Here is an 18,189-nt window from a genome sequence, read left to right on the forward strand (position 1 = left end):
GGATTTGGTTAAGATCCACACCGTTCAACTTGTCTATAAATTATGGGCATTTCCCCATTTTTTACTCTTTACGCTTAACAAATTCTTAAGGCTAAGAAATTACTCAAATTTCTCTCTCTCAAATACCTCTATTCTCTCCATCTTAAAAGAATGACTAAGCTATCCTTCAACGTCTCCGGTGCCGGCCACCAAAAGTCCAGCTTCGATGAACCTTCACGAAACCCCTCTACACCGAGCAAGGGTAAAACTGGCCAAACCTCTGGCCAAGGGAAAGCTATTAAGATCAGGACCTACTCAAAGGTCTTCGACAATGTACGTGAATGGAAGGTAGAACCCTCTAGATGGGTTTCGGAGCACTTTGTACAGAACGAACAGCCATTTGCTGAGTGGATTTCCAAGAATGAATGGACTGGGCTGTTCTCGGTCAGGGATGAGACATATCCTGACCTAGTGAGGGAATTTTACCACAACCTCAAGGTTGCCAGTGACTCCGCCGACTACCTGAGCACTGAAGTAAAAGGGAAAACCATCTTCATCAACCCTCTGTACATAGGAAATCTCCTCCAGCTCAAAACTGAGGGAGTAAGGCTGAGAAAGTCAGGAGATCAGGACAAGACCGACTACGTCCATACCTTCTGCAAACCTGAGGGTCACTCAGGAGAGATCTCAGCATCTTCAATGGGACAGCATCAGAAGATGGCTCACTACCTGCTGAGCTATTTCATTTACCCAAAGATCAACTGCACTACATCAGCAACCAACTTTGAACATTGCTTCATATGGCACATGCTGACGTACACCCCCATCAACATGCCAGTTTTCTTAGTTGCTGGGTTCCTACGCAGCACGGGTACAATGAGGTTGGGATCAATCATCACCAGGATCCTCATCGACCACAAGATTGACCTCGAAGGTGAGGAATCTTTTAGAGGAACTGAAATCACAGCTGCCTCGCTGAGGGCACTTAAATTTGGACAACCCTTGAAGAAAGGAAAAGTTGCTGCTGCTGCTGGCCAAGCTGATCAGACTGAGGAGACTATTGCTGAGCCTAAGAAAGGGCGAAGAACTAAGGCCCCAGTTTCTCACAAGAGAAAATCTGCTGAGGCACCTAATGCTGTGTCTCCAGCAAAGAGACAGAGGTCAGCTGGAAAGTCAGCTGAGAAGAGAAGCAGGCAAGATGAGCCTGACACTGAGGAAGCTGCTGAGCTATCTCAGAAGAAGCAGAAGTCTTCAACACTGGCACCTCTCGACGTCATGCCGACAGATTTTATTGTACCAGGTGATTCTCATTTCACTCAATGCCAAGGTACTGATGCTGAGGAACCTGAGGTCCAGTTAGATGACCACTTCATCTCTCAAGTTGAGGAAGAACTTGATGGAGATAATACTGAAGAAGAAGAAGAAGAAGAAGACGATGAAACCAGCGGTCAGGATGACACTGAGGAGTCTGAAGAGTATGACAGCGAAATTGAAGCTGAGGACGATAACACTGGGTTAGCTGGTGGAGCTGTGCAGACTGACACTGAGTTAGCTGCTGGAATTGAGCAAGTGGATCAAGCTGACCAGACCCATAATGAGAAAAAAGAACCTACTCACTCAGAAGAACCTGCTCATCATACCTCTCCACCACGTAGAAGGCGAAAGCTGGTTAAGGCCAGTGAGAAAATGGTCAGTGAACCCCCTTTGCAATCACCATCTATTCCTGAACTTGTCCTCTCCAAGACAACAAAGGATCCTTCTACCGTCCAATTAAAATTTTTCAAACGGCCCTCAACTTCCTCTACTACAACGCCGTTGGAAAAACAAGCCTCTGTTTCTTCTCAACAGGAACATGCCGAGCATCATACTTCCACTACTTCAACCAGTCAGGTTGAACCGACCACTGCTCATGCTGTCTCCTCAAGCATGGTGCTGACTCCCCATCCTTCTGCCGTCAGCACAGACAGTGTTCGAGTTAACACCTCTACAACCAATCTCTCTGCCGATCACACAACAATTCCTCCATCTCAAGTGCAGATTGAGCAAACTCATCCTGTCACTAACCAGGGTACTCCTCTCACACCCTTCTCTTCTGGTCATACGGATGTACATAGGGATGCCACTGAGTCCGGCAAGAATCTCATCGACTCAGTGCAAGCTCTCATCCAAGATCTTCAACAGTCTGCTTCACTTGCTGCTGGATCCTCATTCCCAGAGACAACTCAGCTCTCCCAAGTCACTCTACTTCTCAACGAAGTCAAGGGACTCAAGGACCTGCTGAATGTCGTCTTATCATTTCAAGCCCAGCAAGCAAAGCAAGACTCACTTGCCAAGTTGGCAGAGATTCAACTATCCACAATTCAACATCTGAACTCGCTACATCAGCAAGTCCAGAGGTTATCTGCTGTGAACACTGACTACGCCACTTCCTCAGAACTGAAGATGCTTTTTGCTTAGCTGCATACTGAGCAACTCAAGACAAATGAGCAAATGGTGTCCTATAGTCAGTGCTCATTTGAGCAAATCAGTGAGGCTGTCAGGCTACTTAACCTGAACAAGCAAGAAATGGATACTGACGCGTTGAAGCAGAATGAATTGCTGTCCCTCGCACAACAATCCTTCAACCATATCCGTCATAATAATATTCAACGACATCACTATGACTCAGCACTTCTGAAGACATTCCACCAAGTCTTCGCTGGCCTCTCTGAAGCTCTCATCTGGCAAGCCAAAGCTCAAGCTTTCAGTGTAAATATGCTCAGTGCTGCTGATCTTCATATACCAGTAGAAGTCTCAGCTGATGGGGTTGCCATTTTTGATGGCGTGAACGAAAGTGCTGACAAACTAAAAGAGCTTTCACAAGAACTTTCTCGTGCTGTCTTAACCGATGCGTTCAAGCTCCCTGAAGTTGACAAAACGGGGGAGAAAGCGCAAGCTGCCAGAGCTCAGCATGAGCGACGTCGGTACGAGCGAAGTCAGTCATAGGGCAAGAAAAAGAAATAGATAGACTAGCATGCTTAAGCCACATCTGTGTAACCCATTTTGTCTAGTTTACTTCTTTTGTCTATATACTTGCTGACTTCTCTCAATATATATATCATACTTTATTTCCTGATTTCAATACTGAGTTATGATATATGCTTTTATAGTACTGAGTTACTTTGTATCTTCATCAGCCATACTTAACACTTATAATATTTATTGACTAAATGATATGCTGATAACATGTTTGACATCATACTATGATCTTATGAAACATTCTGATAAAGAACTCATTGAACAATAATTTGCTCAGCGCGCTCTGTATATCTAAAACTTCCGCTTAACACTGAGTAAATAGAATATGTAATATAGCTGACCTACACCTAAAAACTGACCTTAAACTCACTCATTTAAATTCTTAAATGATGCAATTAAAACTAAGTCAGTAGTGCAACCCTTACGGGGGAGTTTGCTGAATGATACAAGGTCAACTATCATGGGGGAGCTCATACTGAATACCTTGCTGAATAGTTTTGCCAACATCAAAATGGGGGAGTTTGTTGAAATACCTTTCCACATAATTTTGATTTGACAAAATTGTTTAAATATAAATTATAACACATATCCTAAACACACTAAGTTTAAATGCTTTGATTTATTCTACTAATGTGTTTGTTCAATATTGAGTATAAATGTTATAAGTCATAAGGATTGGAAGGCCCAAGCCCAATACGGAAACCAAGGCCCAAGTTAAACAACTCAGTACACTCGGCCCGCGTATGTCAAGACGCTGCCGTTTTTGTTCAAAACGCAACTCAGCAATCGGAAGGATCTAGAAGACCTTCGGGAACAACTTCAAGATGAAGCTGCTGAGTAGTCTCGACAAAGCGTACAAGACAGCAGCTGGCAAAGGAAAACTTCCAGATAAAGTGTTTCCTCTTTTGGCAAAGTTCAGACTACACAGTATGCTGTCCAGTTGACTTTACCATAAAAGGAGAGACCATCTGCTGTGCTGACCGAGGACAGAAGATACACGATTATGATTGGCCGAGAGCTCTATGCAAGTCAGGATGACAACGACATATAGCCGTTTCCCTCCAACGGTTATTTCGAAATTCGAAATGACCGAATGACCAGACGTCTCTATAAATAGTGCCATCACAAGCTTCACAACACACAGAACTTGATCAAGCCATTACGCTGACCAAATCTCTACAAGTTCTGCAAGCAAGAAGCAAAGCAAATTTCTTACACTACATTTTCATATTTGTGTAAAAGTCTAGAGTGATTGTAAATCGTCTAAAGTGTCTTAGCACATCTTTGTATTAGGACAAAAACACTTATCATTTCTAGAAATAGAAAGGAGAGGCTGAGTACTCGGTTTTAAGTACTCAGCGGAGAGATTAGGATTGAGTAGAAGTATAGAGGAAGGTACTCTTGTCATACTCAATTTCTGATATTGTAAAAGGTTTGAGGCTCTACCTTTAAAGAGCTCATTAGAGGATTTGAAATCTCGGAAGTGTTCCGGGGACAGGACGTAGGCTTAGAAGAAGCCGAACCTGGATAAATCTGCTGAGTGAAGTTTTTCTTAAACCTTAACTCCTTATTTATATTGCTTGCTTAAAACAAACTAAAACTGACCAAGTAAAAGAGGTCAAGCTGAGTTGTGCGCTACAAACGAGCAGGTTCAGGAATAGACTCTAAGTGCTATTTCCTGACCTAAGCAACGAAGCTGTCCTAGTCACTAGTTGACTAAGCCAGTGTCTTGCTGAGTGTTAAGTGCCGCTGTTTTATAAACTTTTCTTAAAGAAAAGAAATCTGCCCAAATTATTTTAAAAAGGTAAAATAGTTCCTAACCCCCCCTTGGAACTATATTTGCAACCTTTCAAGGGACCAACATTCTCATCATGGCTGATTCCAATTCTGATGTTCTTCGCTCTTTCATGCGCCGCCTAGATTGGGACGCTCTCGATTGTCCACAGTTAGCTGCTTTAAAATATCTACGCGAAGTCAAAATAGACGCCTTCTTAATCCGGGCTGCCATCACCTTTTGGGACCCTGACTACCATGTGTTTCGCTTCGGTCCCCAGGGTTGTGTCCCCTTCTAGAAGAGTTTGAGGCCATTATGGGTTCTCACTTCGTTACCCCTCTTCGACCAGCCCTTCCTGATCCTAACCCCTTGTACCCGAGAATGTGCTCCCTTCTCGAGCTTTCCAAGGCAAGGGTTTATTCTATGACAGACCAGCACCACTTCGTCAAGTTGCCGGATCTCCTCTCCCATATACTGAGCATCTCCCCCTCAACTGTCGGTTTCAATAATTCGGTGAGATTTCTCCTTCTTAGCCATTACCTCATGGTATCTTCTACAGGAAAGGGGGATTATCACATTCTAACTTTGCTTTCTCGGATGGGAAATGGTTACTCGGTTTATCCCACCATCCTCATGGAGACGCTGTTAGGCTTGAATGACTGCCAGAGAAGTTGGATGGTTGGACGATCCTCCCGTCTGTCTGGGAGCCCTTTGTTACTTCAGGTATACTCTATGCTTCAGTATATATCTCCTTGAGTTCCATCGGTTCATTCCTTCTTCCTTTTCCTTTTTAGATTTGGCTTCAAGAGAAGTTCCAAATGATGACTCCCCCTTTGACTCGATATGACTTCGGTGGACCCTATTCGTCGTATTCCCCCAAGTGTCACCTCCATCGGACTTTGAGGGTGCGAGGCTTGTCCTTTGATCAATGGAGAATTTTCTTAGAGGGTGCTTCTGATCAGGATATCATGTGGATGTGCCCCTGGTGGCGTTTGACTAGGGTCTCGACCGTCTTTGGCGGGAGGAGAATGTTTTGCGCTGGTCTTCACTCATCCTCATGCTATTATCCCCCTCGGGTGTCGCGCCAATACAATGTGTTTCAAGCATTTACCCCTGACTTGGGGACGATAGAGGTCTATCCTTTGACAGCCCGGGGCCTGGCGACGCTAGAGGCTAACTGGGACAATCGCTCGGATATCTATAGCTGTTGTTCTTGGCCTAATTATACCCCGGAGGTCCTTGCTTCGTGGACTTCGTCATACTTCACCCCGAGGTTTGGGACCACCTTTGTCACAGATGATTCTTACAAGGCGAGGGTGTTGGCTTTGAAGGCTGAGGCCAGCCGTAGGGCTTAGGAGGGTCGAGGTTTTGGCTTGTTGTACCATTTTATGCTTTCCAATAATCCACGTGTGGGGTTTGTACTCTTTAATGAAGTCGATTGATTATGGCTTTTCGGTTTGGGTGGGGTTTTAGTAGAACTTGCTTTATGAGAGGAGATAAAACTCATGATTTATAACACTATGCACTCAGTAGATTATAATGATTCCAATCATTCTCTTCAAATATATTCATGTCTTTATTTATTTACAAACAATAGAAATACTTAGCCGCTTATACATTATTTTCATAATTGCTCAAGATATAACTACCGTTACCAGGACCCGCCTTTTTTCGGTTTTCAGATCCGAGCGATGTTTCATCTCTCCTTTTACTATCCCGGAATTTTCAAATGAGTGCCCTTTCAGGTTTTCACCCATTGGGATGTCCCTTATTGTTTCATAGGTCGCCCTTTGCGGGTTTTCAACCTATCGGGAATTTTCATTTCTTTTTTTTTTTTACGAAAAGTATTTCTTAAGCCTATCCAGATTGGTAGGTTCGGAGAACTCCATGCCGTCCATAGTAGTAAGCTTCACCACCCCTTTGCTTAGGATTTTCTTCACGAGGAATGGTCCTTCCCAGTTTGGCCTGAACTTGCCCCTAGGGTCGGTGTGCGTCATTCGGATCTGTTTCAGCACCAGGTCCCCTTCTTTGATAGGGTTGGCCTTGACCTTTTTTTTGAAGGCTCGGGCCATCCTTCTCTGATATAACTGCACGTGGTAAAGGGCCTCCATCCTTTTCTCGTCCACCAATGCTAACTGCTCATATCGCTTTTTCACCCATTCCGTCTCGGGAATCTCTGCTTCTACTGCGATTCTTAACGATCGCTTTTCAATCTCAATTGGGAGGACGGCTTCGGCCCCATATACCAAGGAGAACGGCGTTGCCCCAGTTGATGTTCTAACTGTCGTCCGATAAGCCCATAAAGCGAGTGGAAGCTGCTCGTGCCAATTCCGGTGCGATTCTACTGTCTTTACGAGAATCCTTTTAAGGTTCTTATTAGCCGCCTCTACTGCGCCATTAGCTTGTGGACGATACGGAGAAGACCTATGATGCTCAATACCGTATTCTTGGAAGAGACTTCTCACCTCTCCCTGAAACTGGACCCCATTATCCGTGATCATGTGATGAGGCACTCCGAACCTGGTGATCAAGTGCTTTTCAATGAACTTCCTCATCTGTTTAGACCCCAACTTGCTAAATGATTCTGCCTCTACCCACTTGGTGAAGTAATCAATGGCGACCGCAATGAATTTATGTCCGTTTGACGCATTAGGCCTCACCTCCCCGATGATATCAATGCCCCAAGCCGCAAACGGCCAAATGAGTGCTAACACGTGCAGTTCCATAGCTGGTAAGTGATTATAATCTCCGTGGATTTGACAATCATGGCATTTCTTCGCATATTCGTTACAATATCTTTCCATGGTGAGCCAATAGAAGCCTTGCCTCACGATTTTCTTTGCCAATACTGCTCCTCCCATATGGGCTCCACAAATTCCCGAGTGTACCGACTCCATTGCCCCACGGGCTTCTCCCTCATCTAAGCACCTCAGTTGTAATCCATCGGTATGTCTTTTGTAAAGCAAGTCATTGTGGATGACGAACTGCTGAGCTAACCTTCTAATCACAGCCTGATCCCTAAGTTCTGATTCTGCCGGGTACACCCCACTTTTCATGAAGTTTGCGATATCGAAATACCAAGGCTTTTCATCCGCTCCCAATAGCATTACGTCTTCATAGCACGGTTTGTGGGACCTCCTCAGCACCAAAGGCTTTGAGGTAAGGTTCCGAGAGTTATCCCATACTGACACCAAAGTGGCCAAAGCATCCGCTGCCTGGTTCTGTGCTCGAGGAATGTGATAAAAACGACACTCGCTGAATCTCTGCGCCAATCCCTCCAACTGGTCTAGGTATGGACGCAACCTTTCTTCCCTTACTTCCCAGTTTCCCTGCGCTTGTTCGATAATCAGTTTTGAGTCGCCCCAAATTTCAACATATGATGCTCCCAGCGCTGCTAATGACTCCAACCCATAGATGCACGCTTCATATTCGGCCATATTATTGGTGAGAGGGAAGGATAGCTTCTTTGACATTGGGATCCTTTCTCCTTCTGGTGAGATAAGTAGCACTCCTACTCCGGCTCCATTTGAGTTAACCGCTCCATCGAAGAACATTTTCCACGGTATAACTTCTATTGCTTTTAAGTGCTCATCGGGGAAATCATAATTTATCTCCTCCTCTTCTGCGTTCAGAGGCTGATTGGCCAGAAATTCTGCTACGGCTCTCCCCTTAATAACCTTCTTTGTTACATATTCGATATCAAATTCGGACAAGAGCAACAACCATCGGGCTAGCTTCCCTATTAGAGACGGAGTTCGGTACAGATACTTCACGGGATCCATCCGGGAAATAATGATCACCTTGTAGGATTGAAAATAGTGCCGTAGTTTCTTTGTTAGCCATACTACTGTCACGCACGTCTTTTCGATCATGTTATACTTAAGCTCATATTCCAGGAACTTCTTACTCAGATAATACACCGCCTGCTCCACACCAGTGTCCCCTTCCTGGGCCAGCATTGCCCCAATAGATCGCTCCTCGATCGCTACATAGAGGAGAAGCGGTTTTCCAAGTTTAGGCGGTCTCAGAACCGGTGGATTAGACAAATAGTTCCGGACACTCTCTAATGCTTGCTGGCACTTATCATTCCAAACCATGGGTTGATCTTTCCGTAGCAGTTTAAAGATCGGCTCGCAGATCGCAGTGAGTCTTGCTATGAACCGACTGATATACTGAACCTGTCCCAGAAATCCTCTCACTTCTTTCTCATACTTTGGTGCTGGCATTTCCCGTATGGCCTTCACTTTGTCGGGATCTACCTCAATTCCCTTGTTACTGATCACATAGCCTAAGATTTTCCCCGATGAAACTCCAAAGAAGCATTTCTTCGGGTTTAACCTTAGCTTGAATTCTGCAATTCGGGCCAAAAACTTCTCAAGTGCCGCAAAATGCCCCTCTCTCGTCTCCGACTTGACCATCATGTCGTCCACATAAACTTCTACCTCTTTGTGTATCATATCATGGAACAGTGCCGTAGCCATTCGTTGATAAGTTGCCCTTTTCAATCCAAACGGCATAAGTCGATAGCAGTATGTTCCCCACTCAGTTGTGAACGAAGTCTTCGCCTTGTGCTTTTTTGCCATTTGAACTTGCATGTAGCCCATGAAGCCGTCAACATTCGTGTGCAAGACGCTCGATGCTGCACTGTCGATTAATACGTCGATGTGAGGCAATGCGAATTCATCTTTGGGGCAAGCCTTGTTAAGATCTCTATAATCGACGCACATTCTCACTTTGCCGTCCTTCTTCGCGATGGGCACTACATTTGCGACCCAATGGGGATAGTCGATTACTTCGATGAACCCCGCTTCTAACTGTTTCTTCACTTCTTCTCTGATCTTATCTGCCCATTCCGGCCTCATGCGTTGGAGTTTCTGTTTCACGGGCTTAGCATCGGGGTATGTTGGAATATGGTGAGTTACGATTGATTGATCGATTCCTGGCATGTCTTCGTATGTCCAAGAAAACACTATTTCGTATTTTTTAATTATTCTCTCAAATTCTTTCCTCTCTTCAGTAGTTAATTCTTGAGCAATTTGTATAAGTTTAGGATTTTCATCCGTGCCAAGATTGAAAGTTGACATTTCTATTGTATTGATTTCAAATGTAGGCATGTTATATGAATGAGAATGCATGGAATGATCAGAATCAACATCAAGCAAGTAAGCAAAATCAGAATTCATTTCATTGATAGTGTTGGCGAGTACATCATCAGATTCAAATAAAGCAGTAATACAATTGTCATCAACAGGGTTCTCAGGTTTCTCATATGTCTCGGATTTGTTGGGCTCATCCACCGCTCCCACAGTTGCTTCCATTGTGATCACCTACTCCTCGACATTTAGATCTAACATCATGATCTCCTCAACGAAGCAGCTTGCCTCTCCTTTGCCCCAGCTGGTGACATCATTGAAGATCTCAAAGCCCGACAGAATCTTTCCTTCGGCACTAGTCCATGACTCGGGAGTCCCAGAATAAACCTTCCCGTGCCCCTCATTCACAAAATACTTCTTTAGGTCCACCTTTCCTTCACCACCTGCGTTGGACAGACCTCCCAGCTCATATCCCAAACCCCTCCGAGTTTTCTGATTCTTGAAGTCCGGAAATTCTGGCAACCCTTGATGGTGTGCTCCCAAGCCCATACCGGGGATGAAACCCCCTTTCATCATCTTCACCACATCGGCGGTCATGCTAGACTCGTATATCCCTGAAACTTGGAATCCGGAGAAAAGCTGAGGCTCAATTCCCAATGCCGCCACTGAACTCAATTTCTCAGCTTTGATCGTCACTATCTCCTCCCCGAAGGGAAATTTGATCATTTGGTGGAGCGTGGAGGGCACCCCTCCTAGCTTATGGAACCATGGGCGTCCCAATAACACAGCAAAAGTCACCGGTATATCCAGCACAGTGAACTCTGTTTCTTCCTCGTGCGGCCCCACCTTCAGCTTGGCCTTAAAGACTCCTTTGATGTGCCTACGACTATCATCATAAGCCCTGATCACGGTTTCCGAGGCAGTCAGATCTCCTCTTTCTACTCCCAATTTGGACAAGAGTTTCAGCGGGCAAACATTAATGGCCGATCCATCATCAACCATTACACAGCTGGTTTTCTTCCCATTAATTTCAGCTTGGATGTTGTTAAGCCCAAAATACACCTATAATATCATCAATAATTACATCAATATTGCTACGAATTTATGCTATTTATACCTATTTAGAAAGCTTTTACTTTCGAATATGTTTCTTTCATGCAATGTACATAAATATTTGGTAAAATCCAAATAGGAGTAAAAAGAGCTCGAAAGAAAAACCCTACAAAAGGAGTCGAAGACGACGAAAATTAATAACGCCAAGTCGAAGACACGAACAAGAGCTGAAAAACCGAAAAATGCTCCGTGCCGCGACCGCCGCTTTCCCTTTTCACGGTCGCGACACGCGTCGTCAGACACTTTTCCCCTTCGTCTGAAGTGCATTTGATGCTCCCCCATTCTCGGTAGTGAATTTGATAAATCTCGGTACGAGCATGAGATTTTAGAAGCATGTTATACACTTTCGTTTTCGACGAAACGCGTTCGTTCGCGTGGATAAAGACGTCCTTTCACAACGGATACGTCCTTTCACAATGGATACGTCTCTTCACAACGGACACGACACTTCGATCAAGACTCTTCAACATCTATAAATAAAGAGTTGATGGAGAGTTGAAAAAAGAATATAATGTTATATGTGTAGAAGAAAGAGATTAGTGTAGAATTTATGCAGAAGTTCCGAATCAAGTGATTCAGAAGTTAGATTTAGATTCTGTTCAAAAGCAATATGATGTACACACATTGTTTACAAAATAATAACAAATTCAGTAGCGTTTAGACATTGTTCCAGTTTAGTTTTCATTTTGGTAGTAGACCGACCCAGTCTCTATTACGAAGATTCAGCGAGAAGATTGAGTAGAGGATTCGCCCCTGAGCCTGACAAACTCGAACGAAACCCAAGGAAAGGATTGACAACCCGTTCACTTGCACGCCGTCGAAGAATTCAATGCTCCATGTTCTCTGTAAACTTGTATCAATTTATATTTCATCTAATAAAGTCCGTTCTATTCGATAGATTCTTATGCAGCACTTTGGTAAATGAGCCGAAGTGGATTGATGCTGGTGTTTTCATTAAAACGTATTTAATTCAAATCTTTACAAGGAAACTTTGTTGAACACTTAGGCAAATTATTATCTCGGTAGAGTTTTAATTTGGTTAAGGGCAATTATCCCGGATAAGGGTTTTGTCGCGTTCAAAGCATATTAATTAGAGGTTCCGTCATTTATTTCATCTTTATAATTCGTACAAAGTTTAAAGTTGTTTTCTTTGCTTAATGCAAACGAATACATTCGTTTACTTTTCTAAAAAGTACTAAACGTTCCTATCTTGCAAATTCATTCTTAAATCAGAATATTTTCTAACATTTTCATAATCTAATATAATTCTCATTCTAGCAATTTCAAAACCAAAACCGATTAAACGATTTTTCCATATTATAAACCTTAAAAGTAAATTTAACCGATTATAAATAAGTTTTGTTTAAAAAAGCGTTCCCTGTGGGATCGATATCTTTTATTACTACAAGCATATACCGTGCACTTGCGGAAATCGCTCAACAAGTTTTTGGCGCCGTTGCCGGGGATACGCCAAAATGTTTTGAAAAAATTTAAATTTTTCGACAAAATTTTAAATTTTTCGTGTTTTATTACGAATCTAGGTTTATTCATACTTATTCAAACTTTTATATTTTTAATTATTTTCAATTACTAACATATTTATTTTTCAAATTCTGTTTTGTAGGTAGTTTCGGTTCGTGTGAAATTTCAAGTTCATGCGCAGTTCTCGAAGTTCGGGCACATCACCAGATCCTATTGACCCAGAAATTGAAAGAACCCTTAAAAAGAACAAGAAAGAAAAGAAAAAGAAAAACCAAACCCCAATAAAAACTAAAATTACCGAGCCAGAAGTAATGGCCACACTTATGGATTACGCTAGGCCAGGAGTGGACGGTGTAACAAACAGTATAGTTAGACCCCAAATCAATGCAAATCAATTTGAAATTTAGCCTGCGTTGCTTAATATGTTGCAAAATAATGTAACGTTTTACGGGTTACCTAACGAAAATCCTAACACCCATTTGACAAATTTCTTGGAAATTTGTGACACTTTTAAAATACCAAATGTGACTGCGGAAGCGATCAATCTTCGCCTTTTTCCTTTTACTTTGAAGGATCGACACAAAGAGTGGTTGACTTCTATGCCAGCCGCATCAATTGAGACTTGGGAGCAATTAGCCCAAGCATTTTTATCAAAAAAATTTCCTTTAGCAAAAACCGCAAGAGTCATTAAAGAGTTAACATCTTTTTCTCAAAATGATAATGAAACTCTTTATGAGGCTTGGGAACGTTTTAAAGAACTTCAACGTTTATGCCCACACCACCAATTGCCCGCTGAACTTTTAATGCAAACATTTTATAATGGACTAAATCCTACAACTAGAGGTTCATTGGACGCTATGTCTGGAGGGTTATTCATGAAGAAAACATCTGCCCAAGCAAGAGAACTTTTGGAGGAAATGGCAATCAACAGCAGTATGTGGCCCGCGGAACGTGGACACCTACCATCAGCGAAACCATCATCCTCAACAACATCATCAGTTAAAGGTATAGTGAATCTTGATCCAGTAGCGATGTTGCAAGCCCAATTTTCTGCCTTGTCGCACAAAATTGATAGGTTTATGGCACCGTGTGATCCTAATGGTCAACCAATCCAAACGGATGTGGATTACGAAGGTATGAGTGAAATTGAACAGGTAAACTTTGTCCAAGGGCAAAACCAAACTAATAACCCTTATTCCAATACATATAATCCTGGATGGAGAAATCATCCTAACTTTAACTGGAGAGATAATAACAATAATAATGTTAATGCTAATCAAAATCATACTACTAATTATCAAAATCAATCAAGAGATACGATTAGCACTTTATCTTCTAAAATCGACAAATTCAATGATGCGATGAGCGGAAAAATAAGTAATCACGACGATGGTTTTAAACGGATCGAGAATAAATTCGATCAGCTTATTAAAAACCAATCATCTAGCATCCATAATTTAGAGATTCAAATTGGACAACTCGCTAAATCAATTCCATCCCACAAAGAGGGAAGTCTTCCAAGCCATACGGAAGAAAATCCGAAAGAGCATGTTAAGGCTATCACTCTTCGTTCAGGGAAAAATTACTTAGGCCCGGAAATGCCCGGAAATTCGACTTTACCTGGAACTGATTTACCAAAACCCAAAGAAGATACATTAAAACAAAAAGATGCACCAATTGACTTTGGTACAAATAATTTTGTACCCAAACCACCTTTTCCACACAAAGTCCGCAACAAGGACTATGATAAACAGCTTTTAACATTTTTAGACAAACTTAAGAATTTGCATATTAATTTAACGTTTATGGATGCAATTACGCAAATTCCCAACTATGGAAAATTCCTCAAAGATCTAATTTCAAAGAAAATCAGTTGGGAAGGAATTTCATCCATTTCACTTACTGAAGATTGCAGTTCGATTGTGTCAAGCAATTTGCCCACAAAACTCAAAGATCCCGGATGTTTTACCATTCCGTGTAAATTGGGAGATATAGAATTCCCAAGTTGTCTTTGTGATTTAGGAGCAAGCATTAACTTGATGCCATTATCTATATTCAATAAGTTAGGCTTAGAAGAAGACATCAAACGTACCAATATGGTTTTGCAATTAGCGGATCAAACCACTAAAAGACCATACGGTATAATTGAGGATGTTTTGGTTAAAGTTGACAAATTTATTTTTCCTACCGATTTCGTTATTTTAGATTTTGCTTATGATGTAAATTGTCCGCTAATCTTTGGTAGACCGTTCATGAACACGGGACGTGCTCTAGTTGATGTGTCGGAAGGGAAAGTAGTTTTACGAATAGGAGATGATAAGATTAAGTTTGATATGAATCAAGTGATGAAATATCCTATGGAGGATTTCGCTTGTATGAAATTTGATTTAATTGAAGAATGTGTAAATGACATTGTTCAAAAAGAAGAAATAATAGAACCTATAATGAGTGAGGAACTAGAAGATAAGGACCCAGAACCTTTGATTCGAGAAGATGGACCAGTTCCGCCTTCAATTGTAGTTCCACCTGAATTAGAACTTAAGGAATTACCAAGTCATTTGAGGTACGCTTTCTTAGGCGAAGGCGATTCTCTACCTATAATTATCTCTAACAAGTTGACACAAGTCCAAGAAGAGAAATTGAAAGAAGTTGTTAGAAATAGGATAGGAAGTATGGGTTGGCAAATTTCAGACTTAAAAGGTATTAATCCAAGTATTGTAATGCATAGAATTCACTTAGAAGAAGATAAGCCACCTAAAGCGGATAGGCAAAGACGCCTAAATCCGAATATGAAAGAAGTAGTAAAAAATGAGATTACTAAACTTCTGGACAATGGAATCATCTACCCTATTTCGGATAGTGAATGGGTTAGTCCAATCCATTGTGTACCTAAAAAGGGAGGCATAACAGTTGTAAGGAATGAAGAAGGAGAATTAATACCTACACGAACCACCACTGGTTGGAGGGTTTGTATAGATTATAGAAATTTAAATAAAGCAACTAGGAAAGATCATTTTCCTCTTCCTTTCATTGATCAAATGATCGAAAGGATAGCTGGTCATGCTTTCTACTGTTTTCTTGACGGTTACTCCGGATTCTTTCAAATATACATTTACCCGGATGACCAAGATAAAACAACCATCACATGCCCTTACGGAACATTTGCATATAGAAGAATGCCATTTGGTCTGTGTAACGCACCTGCAACATTTCAACGTTGTATGACTGCGATTTTTAATGATTTCATTGAAGATATCATGGAAGTTTTTATGGACGATTTTTCAGTTTATGGAGATTCTTTTGATTCATGCCTAGAAAACTTGGATAAAGTTTTGTCTAGGTGTGAAGAAACAAATTTGGTATTAAACTGGGAAAAATGTCACTTCATGGTTGACGAAGGAATTGTTTTAGGTCACAAAATCTCTGAAAAAGGATTAGAAGTAGATAGAGCAAAAACCTCAGTAATAGAAAAATTACCCCCTCCAACTACTGTTAAGGGAGTAAGGTCATTCTTAGGACATGCTGGTTTTTACAGAAGATTTATTAAGAATTTTTCTGTAATTTCCAAACCACTTACTAATTTACTCATGAAAGATTCAACCTTTGATTTTAATGAAGAATGCGTTAAAGCTTTCGAAACATTGAAAACTGCTTTAGTCAGTGCACCTATTATTGCTAAACCTGATTGGGATCTACCCTTTGAAATTATGTGTGATGCAAGTGACTTAGCTGTCGGATGTGTTTTAGGTCAAAGGAAGGATAAGAAACTTCATGTCATTTATTATGCAAGTCACACACTGTCTGGTGCACAATTAAACTACACCACAACAGAAAAAGAAATGTTAGCCGTAGTTTTTGCATGTGACAAGTTTAGGTCATATTTATTAGGTTCGAAAGTTATTATTTATACTGATCATGCAGCATTAAGATATTTATTTGCTAAAAAGGATTCAAAACCACGTCTAATTAGATGGGTTTTATTGTTACAAGAGTTTGATATAGAGATTAAAGACAAAAAGGGAGTAGAAAACCTTGTCGCCGATCATCTATCGAGACTTGAAGATGAAAACGGTCCTATAGGTGAAACTATCGGTATACGAGATGATTTCCCTGATGAACATCTCTATCAAATGAAAAGTTTTATATCACCTTGGTATGCAGATATTGCTACTCGCAGCCAATATTATTCCGGAAGGATTAAATTCCCACCAAAGGAAGAAATTTTTCTTCGATATTAAACAATACTTTTGGGAAGATCCTTTTTTGTTCAAAACATGTGGTGACGGGATAATTAGGAGATGCGTTGGTGAAAATGAATTTGAATCCATAATGTCAGAATGTCATTCTAGCTCTTATGGAGGACACAATGGAGTTAACAAGACAGCAGCTAGAATATTTGAAAGTGGTTTCTTTTGGCCTACGATGTGTAAAGATGTCCGTTCATTTATTACTCGTTGTGATAAGTGCCAAAGAATAGGAAATCTAGGAAGGAAAGATGAGATGCCCCTCACAACCGTATTAGAAGTTGAAGTCTTCGATATGTGGGGAATAGATTTCATGGGACCTTTTCCCCCTTCCAATGGTAAAACTTACATATTAGTTGCCGTTGATTATGTTTCAAAGTGGGTTGAAGCAATTGCAACCCCGACGAGCGATTCTAAGGTTGTCGTTAATTTTCTTGACGACATATTTTGTAGATTTGGTTGTCCTAGAGTTATCGTTAGTGATGGCGGTACTCATTTTATAAACAAGAGTTTTGAAACGCTTATGAAAAAATATGGAGTACGCCACCGTGTATCAACGCCATACCATCCTCAGTCAAATGGTCAGGCGGAGATATCAAATAGAGAACTCAAATGGATTCTCGAGAAAACTATTTCATCCTCTAGAAAAGATTGGTCTTCTAAACTTAATAATGCGTTATGGGCATACCGTACTGCATTTAAAACACCAATAGGAATGACTCCATACCGTTTGGTGTATGGTAAGGCATGTCATTTGCCAGTCGAATTAGAACATAAAGCCTATTGGGCTATTAGAGAACTAAACTTTGACTTACATCAAGCAGGTAAGAAACGTTTGCTCAATTTAAATGAGTTAGATGAGTTACGTCATCTATCTTACGAAAATGCAAAAATTTATAAAGAAAAAGTGAAAAAATGGCATGATGCCAAAATTAAAATCAAACACTTTAATGTTGGTGATAAAGTGCTGTTATTTAATTCACGACTTCGTTTATTTCCAGGAAAACTTAAGTCCAGATGGTTAGGACCATATTTAGTCGTCAAAACATTCGATTATGGTTCTTTGGAACTGGAAGGTCCTAACGGAGTTCGATTCAAAGTTAATGGTAATCGATGTAAAATCTATTACGAAAATATTTCACAAATAGGAATTGAGTTCGTAACAAGATTATCTGACATATGAATTACTCAGTTTATTTTACACAGTTTATTTTATTTTATTGTTTTTATGATTTTGTTTATTTTGTTTTATTTTATTTCAAAATGCCATTTTTATGATTAGATGACTTTATGTTGTGATTTAAATACATAAAATATTTATATTTCATGATTTTAGATTTAATTTTTAGAAAATTAGGATGATTTTGTAGTTTAAGGCAATTCTCTGCCGAGAATTGGAAATTCCCTGCCGAGAATACTCTTTTTCAGAATTGTCTAAGTAGATTCGGATTTCTCTGTTCATGCCGAGAATTTTTAAATTCTCTAC

The 18,189-nt window shown here is 40.9% G+C and overlaps 1 non-coding gene across 1 annotated transcript; it reads right to left on the reverse strand.

The window, feature by feature from the left end:
- Positions 1–13,139: 13,139 nt before the first annotated feature.
- Positions 13,140–13,246, reverse strand: LOC136215962 (small nucleolar RNA R71). The gene has a single exon (XR_010682963.1). It is a non-coding gene; the product is annotated as a small nucleolar RNA R71 (small nucleolar RNA).
- Positions 13,247–18,189: the final 4,943 nt, after the last annotated feature.

This window comes from Euphorbia lathyris, chromosome 1 (assembly GCF_963576675.1).
Source record: "Euphorbia lathyris chromosome 1, ddEupLath1.1, whole genome shotgun sequence".
NCBI lineage: Eukaryota > Viridiplantae > Streptophyta > Magnoliopsida > Malpighiales > Euphorbiaceae > Euphorbia > Euphorbia lathyris.